At 38.5% G+C, this 7,862-nt stretch overlaps 1 non-coding gene across 1 annotated transcript; it reads right to left on the reverse strand.

The window, feature by feature from the left end:
* Positions 1 to 1,673: 1,673 nt before the first annotated feature.
* On the reverse strand, positions 1,674 to 1,780 carry LOC143645336 (U6 spliceosomal RNA). Its single transcript, XR_013157059.1, has one exon. It is a non-coding gene; the product is annotated as a U6 spliceosomal RNA (small nuclear RNA).
* Positions 1,781 to 7,862: the final 6,082 nt, after the last annotated feature.

A 7,862-nucleotide genomic window follows, 5' to 3' on the forward strand; every position in this document is an offset into this window, starting at 1 on the left:
ACTCAAATATCATCTCCTCTTAAAAGCCTCCCAAGATTTCCCAGAAGAGGAAGGCAACCTCTCTCCTATATTTTCACAGCTCTCTAAAGATATGCCTATTACAAAAATAATTCTGACATATTTTAATTAGTCATATGTATATCTATATTTTTGAAGAATATCCTCTGTATATTTTTAATACATCACATTTTCCATATTTAAAATTCAATGGGGGGGAGAAATTAATAGCTGCAGTAGAAAGTATAGGTTAAGGGGAGACAGATTCTACAGGTCAGGCAAGACACACATTTTTTAATTCTAATATTTCAGGAATGCTAGCAGCAGGATGACCCCCATTATTGTGTTAGACCAGAAATAAATATTAAGAATAAACAAGGAAGCACAGGAAAAACAATAGTCCTCCTTGCACCTTAACCTCCATTTCTTACTAATAGATAATAAAGTGAGAAGTGCTTTTCTGTAAATGGCAGTTTAAAATCTCTGTGTAGGAGTGTAGAGAGCCTTGGTCACAATAATCATGTCAAAATATTTCATAGTTCATCCAGGGGCTTCCTGACTAAGGCTGTTCATTGGTCATCATTAAAAACAAATAGTGCAACCTGTCTTGTTATTACATTCATCTGCACAGGTACGTTGGACAATGACATGCTACCGAAGGAAACCATGGTTGCTTACAAGCCTGGCATGCTCCTATTTAATAGCTCACCTGAAGTTGTCAGTGGGTCAGAAACACTATGGCAGACATATGAGGGTGCAGTAATCATACATTTTATTCATACCTGTGCTTTTTTCTTCTCCCTTCCTTTTTTCCTTCTTCCCTCTGTTCCTCCCCCATCTCTTCCTCCTTTCTTTTCTCTCCTTTCTTTCCTCCCTTCCTCCCTCCCTCCCTCTGTCCCTTCTTCCTTCCCTCCTTTCTTTTTTCTTTCTCTCTCTCTCTTTCTCTGTTTCTCTCTCTTTCCCTCTCTCTCTCCTTCCTTTGTGCCTTCCCTTCCTTCCTTCCTTTCCTTCTTTTCTTTTTTCTCTCTCTCAGCATTTATTGAGTAACTGAGCAATATTCTAGGTTAATAAAAAGCCCATTTGTGGTATGCTGCCTGTCCTCACACAGACCTCACTGTGGTAGAGAAGATTACGGATAATGCAACGAGAGTCACGGTGCTGATGATAATGTTAATAATGATGACAGTGTCACTGAATCCCTACCAGACAGAATGCTAAGCACTTAACTTTCATACCACCTTCCATCCGCATTACCTTAGGCAAACGACTTGAACTCACTAAGCCACAGTTTCCTCATCTGTAAAACAGGATCACAGGAGGACTTAATTCATATGACTGTGGGGTTACCGCAGAGTACATCACATATACAATAGGCAATCCATTCTGCTAACTCTTGTCATTGTCACTATCATTTCATTATCAATGATCTGCCATTTTGCAGATGAGAAAACTGAGTCTTAGACAATTTAACTAATGTGTTTGCTGTCATCCAACCTGCAGATATAAAGAGTGGCAATGCACATGTGCTGAAATGCAGAAATGAGACATAATGATAGGGCTCAGGTCATAATAAAAATAAGAGAAATGAAACCTACTTGCATCTTCTCAAAAAATAATTTAATTTAACCTTCTCAAGTTAGTCTGGAGAGGATATCATTAGTTTCATTTTATTTATTTTTGATATGGAACACTTCATGAATTTGCATGTCATCCTCGCGCAGGGACCATGCTAATATTCTCTGTATCTTTCCAATTTTAGTATATGTGCTGCCGAAGCAAGCACCATTAGTTCCATTTCAAAGGTGATAAAATAGTTTTCAGAAGTCAGAGTCTTGACCAACATCATGTGATTAAGTGACTGAGCGGTGATCGTTAGCTGTACAAGCCCAGGCTTTTTCTGACACATCATGCAGCCTGCACCAGAAAATGGCAACAGCTTAAATTCACACCTAGCCTTGGCAGCATTTGAATCTGTTACAGTAGATGGCACTTAAATAATGGATTCTACACAGCCTTCCTTGAAAATTAGCTTCCAGCCTTTGCATAGTGTTCCTAAACTTGATTTTTTTTACTAAATGTTGCTTTATTACACCACACTATGTGTGGATGTAGTCCTTTCTGAAATGGCTTTTTCCCCAGAGGCGTATCAGCTAACAATAACATCAGCCATATTCAGCTAAGAGCACCAGATAACTAATTTATTTTGTCACTGGCACCTTTATGAGTTTCATTTGCCGGAGGAGAACTGTTAAGAAAAAAAAAAAAAAAGAATCTTGCATTTCATTTCTTTTTAAGATTATGGTACTGAAAGGCTAAAGTACTGAAAGTGATCTTGAAACCAAATTCTGGATGGAGAAGCATAATTATTTTAATGAGTCGTATTGCTCAGTGAATCCAGTGTGGTATTCAAGCCTTCCAGGCAGTGACCTTGGAGTCTCCCCAGTTCTCCAAATGAACATGTGGGAGCAAGGAAATGCCCTGGTATCATTTCCACCACCTGCTGTCTGAAATTCCCCTGCCCTTGTTTCATTCTCTTGCCATCAAAGCTAACTGTACGGATATTTGCTATACTAAAAGTCTTGTGGTAGCCTAGGAAAAAAGGATAATGCATATGATGGCCTCAGATTCCTCTCAGCTCTGTTCTTCTGAGAATCATAATGAATGGTACAGTGACTTTCAAACCACCATGACACTTAGCCTGGCCACTAGAAATGGGCTGTCTAATTGAAATGTTACAGCTGTGTTGGGGGTTCAAACCTAGTCAAATGCTGAGAAGGAAGGTGAGGTGGATCAAAACATGAGTTATCAGAGGGAAGGTATCTTTTCATCTCTCACTAGAGCTAGCAGGACCTCTAGAAAGTGGTAGAAATCATTCAGCAAATATTTATTGAGCATCTACTATGTGCCAAACACTGTTCTAGAGGGAGGAGACACAGTAGTGAACAAAAGACACCTATGTCCCTATCCCTGCTGGGATTTCATTCTAGTTGAAGGAGTCAGAAATAATAAGCAAGGTAAATCAGTGAACTAAATTATATGTCAGTGGTGGTAAGTGCTACTGATTAAATCAAAGCAAGGAAGAGGGATAGGAAACACATGTATACCTGGGAACAGGGGTGTCATTATAAAAGGCATGAGCAGAGATAGCTCCATTGAGGAGTAAAAGCCTGAAGGCGATGAAGAGGGCAAGTTACTCTCTGGGACAAAGGGAACAGTAAGTGCAAAGGTCCAAGGAAGAAATAGGCTTGATATACTCAAGAATGAGCAAAGCAAATGTGACTGGCAAAGAGTGAAGTATAAGATCAATTTGTTACAGTGTTTTATGATTAACAAAGTATTTTCATGTTTAGTTTTTCATATGTACTTCAGCACAACCCTATGTAATAAGTGGGATGGGTGTGGGTATGAGTGCGTGTGAGTTATGAATCCCCTGCCCCCAAAGGACCTGAATCTCTAAATTCCCTCCTCAGAGTCACAGAGCTGGCAGTGGACAGAATGGCAGCATCAGCCAATGATGTCTGACCTCAGATCAAGCCCTCCTTCTAAACTCATGTAAATGGAGTGAAGATCTATTCCTTAAACCATATTTGTCCTCATCAAAGCAACTCTCCCCTACCCTCATTCTTTAAGAATAGACTAGTCATGGTGCTGATGATGTAGTCAGGGGAGAGATAGTTTGGCTGACAGGAAACAGTATTCCAAGACTGCCTTAATATTCTCACATCAACTGTAATATCATCTTGATTGGATTGGAGACAACCAGGAGTGCAAACAGCAGGAACCACCTCTCTCCTTTCCCACTGCCATGCATAGATGCAGAAAATAGGTCCTATGATAGAAACTATAGTAGATGGTTACATGCAGAAAGGGACAGCAATGCCATTTTATCTGGGTGCCTAAAAAGAGGACTGAAGACATGATGGCTTACCCAGAGGTTGTGATCTGACTGATGTTCAGGCATATGTGCAAGAAAAAGTAACTTCACATTCTGGAAGCAGAGTCAGCATACAACTGCAATACGATTAATCAACAATCAATGATGTCCACGTTTGGGGGAACTGATAAACTCCTCAATTTCTCCATATGGTAATTTTCACATTGTAACCAGTAGCGTCCAAAACCCTGATGGTTTCATGGAGACAACTGGTGCACTAAGTACCCTGGATTGAGTAGACTAAGTACTGGGAGAAAACAGTGAAAATATACTGGGGGAGGGACTGTAAGAAGAAATATTTAAACACTGTTGAATCCATTGCATCATGTAATTGTAGGCTGTAATTTTATTAGGAAAGTCATAGACACTAATGATATTGTAGCAAATTATATCACATTATAAACTCTCATTATTATTGAAATATGTATTATATGAAAACAGTAGCAAAAAATTAAACAGGCCTGCTGTCTGTTTGATAGCAACAATGTAATGGCCATGTTTTAAATCTAATTATCATCTTCCCCTCGTGTCTCCCCAAGACACCTAGAACTTTAATTGAATAATAATAATGACACGCTTATAAAACTAATAGGTTACAAATATCAAGGGACCTGATGTGGAAATTATACAGTGAGAGGTCCACAAGTTTATTCCCTCTAAATGAGTTAATATGCATTATTAAATAATATTAATCAGATAATTTAATAACGATGCCGAAACAGACTTCTAATGCTTAGTCCTGGATCCCGTATTTGACTCTCTGCTAAGAGCAGTCCTTTAATTTTGGAGGCTTCTGCAGATTCTGCCTCAAATACTTCCCTTCCCAGAACATTACATCTCTTCTGTGGATGTAGAGACCAACTCTGATATAGCTATATAGCTAAATGTTTTCTGTTTCTGTACCTTAGAGTCAGTCTCATAAGGATCTTTCCTAAGAAAAGGAAGCAAAAAGTCTATGTATTGCAAACACATCCTAACAAAGACCCTTTAATGGTCTGCCAGCCTCCAGAATCGACAGCCTTATTTGCATAAGATGAGACACAGGCAAGTGCAGAGACAGATGGGAGAATATTAATTGATGTTCATAAACGTGAACGATGCCGTTCACATTCCTCAATCCAGCTTCCCAAACAGCACGTGTTCTCTACAGTAAGTCATGAGCCAGCAGTGACACACAGAATGCCTTTGGAGCAGGGCCTCACTGGAGTTGGCCCTGATTAATGTGCACGGGCAGAACCAGCACGGGGTTATTCCCACAGCACAGCTTGAGGCGGAGAGAACCTCTGAGTTGTTGGTGGAAAAGAAGAGTAGCTTGTTGGCGATCGTGAGGAGTATGGAGTCATAGGTCCGTCCCGCTCCTGATTGTGGTTGAAGTTGGGGAAAATTGGCTTCGATGAAGATGTGCCACTGCCATGTCACAGAGTGTTGACTGCTGGGTTTTGTCAGTTATGTTTTACTCATGAAACCAAGAAGAAATGGTTTGATTTCTCTCCTGGCCCCCTGAATGGGCAGTCAGCTGCCATAGGAGGAAGGATTAGGGGCATCCCAACAGCACTCAAAGCCCAGGCGTTCCTCTCCTCCATTCTAGCTTAGCCTTTAAATTACTACATTCGTGCCATTTCCATGTTAATTTAGAAAGTCCCTATGAAAATCCAGATGCGTTAACTCGGTATTAGATCTTGCATTAGGAGATCTAGGATTGAATGGCCAAAACAGAAATTCAGGAACCAGAAGGCACACAAGAGGCAATTCTTTCACAAGCCAAACTTTGGATTTGAGCAAGACGTTTTCCCTCCTGCCCTTCACTTTCTCATCTATAAAATAAGAAGGTGAATGAGAAATCTTGGAGATTTCTTCTTGTTCTATGATTCTAAGCACTAAGTTTATTTAAAATATCTTAAGAGAATAGAAAGAGTAAGAGAAGTCATATTTAAGGACCCCCTGCTATATGCCAGATATTCTATTCCAGGAGTTTTAAATAAGTTAACTCTTTTAGATTATTCCTTTCCTGGGACACTCCTCTCCCAGATAGCCACAAGGTAACTCCTGCACTGCCTTCCTGTTTTCTAACTTATCAGCTTTCTCCCTCCACTCCTCATTCCTGATCTCCTTCATTCATCTATTTTCCAGAAGTTCTCTCATTAAGCTTACCATTTAATTCACTTATTTATTATTTGTATTGCTCATTCTCCCTCTCTCCACAGATAAAAAATAAGCTCTTCATGTTGTAGAGCTCCTTGTTCATTTCGTTAACCACTAAAACTCTAGTGTCTAGAAGAAAGAATCACAGAAGAGCTCAAAATACATTTGTCCAGCAGATGAGCATTCTTTTTAAGGACGATGTATCTGAGACAAGTTAAGAGACATGCTTAAAGTCACATAGCCAGACAGTTGGGATCTGAACTCAACTGTTTTTTTTTTTTGAAGACAGAGCCCAGGCTTTCTCTTCTATGTCATGTTGACTCCAAAGCCTAATGGAAACAAGGCTCGAAATAGATATGTCTTGATGGGAACTTGAGCTGTGGAAAAGATACATTACTAAGGAGGCTGGGCCCAATGTGGGGGACTCTTTCAGAACTCTATTCAACAACCAGCCTCATAAGGTTCCTGGATGTCCAACAGACAGGTGTATCTAAGGTGAATCCCAGCATGAGGCCAACTTCACAGATCTGTCCACAGCTGGCCGGATCAGCAAGCTTCACATTGTTAGCACAGAACATTCTCCCGGGTAAAGCCGTTTCCTTGTTTTAAACCAATAGTACTGAATAATTTATTGTCTATTAAGAAGCAGCACATACATTTATGCTGATTTTCATATGGCAGCAACAATCTTTAGAATATATGCAATTTATCATTCTAAGAAATGCTAATCTATATTATCAGGCATTAATTAAAGACTAAATAACTCATCAAATCTGGATATCCTAGCCAACAAAGCTCCTGAGGTTTAGTAATCACTTTATACTTGAGAAATAAAAATACGCTGAAATAAAATATGATGCCATGTTTTGATGAGGAAAATGGGCTTTTAAAAAAGCTTATAGAAATCAGTGAAATGTATCAATGATTTGTATAGGATTGCATTAAAAGGTCTTAATGTTCAGACACTTTTATATAACTTTATATCCGGGATAGCTTTAATATCTGTCTAGGTTCAGACATTATACAATTTTTTTATTGATGCACAGACTCGGAGAACATCTTTTTATGTATTTTCACTATCATAAGTGTTATACTATTCGCAAAACTCTTAGTAAGCATGATGCTTTCTACATTGTCAGAGAGAATTCTTTGCGAAAGCACTAGGAATGAATCCAGTGTTTTACGAATAATATGTTTCAATCCCATGTGGTGCAAAGGACCTTAACATTTCTAACATAAAGGAATGAGGCATTACAAGAACCTTTTAATTAACCTTTAAATATTTATGTTACTTAGGAGAGGAGGTAATAGGAACTCAGGTTTTCATTATCTTTCAGGTGGCTTCGTCATTTGGTACAAATCTGCTCTGGCTAGCATATGCAAATTTAACTTTTAAATTTATTATTCAGTCAATGATTAGATACCATGATCCCCTTATAATACTCATATAGTTTTACAAAGTATTATATGTAGTGAAATAGGAATCTCCTGCCCTACTACAGAGAGTGTAAATTTACAACTTTACTGGAAAATAAGTTGGTATTAGATACCAAGTCCTACAATGGGTCCATACCCTTTTACCCAGTAAGTTTAATTCTAGGTGTTTGTACTAAATTTTAAAAAGGAACTCAAAGTAGCAACCCAATTGTTCATTACAGCATTATTTATAATAATGAAAAATTAGAAGCATACAAAAATGGCAATAGCTATATAATAGAAAGGTACAACTATATGATAAACTAATATAAAAGTATAAGCAATGATTTTAAAATCTGAACATCATCTGAAG

This window comes from Tamandua tetradactyla, chromosome 8, assembly GCF_023851605.1.
Source record: "Tamandua tetradactyla isolate mTamTet1 chromosome 8, mTamTet1.pri, whole genome shotgun sequence".
Lineage (NCBI taxonomy): Eukaryota > Metazoa > Chordata > Mammalia > Pilosa > Myrmecophagidae > Tamandua > Tamandua tetradactyla.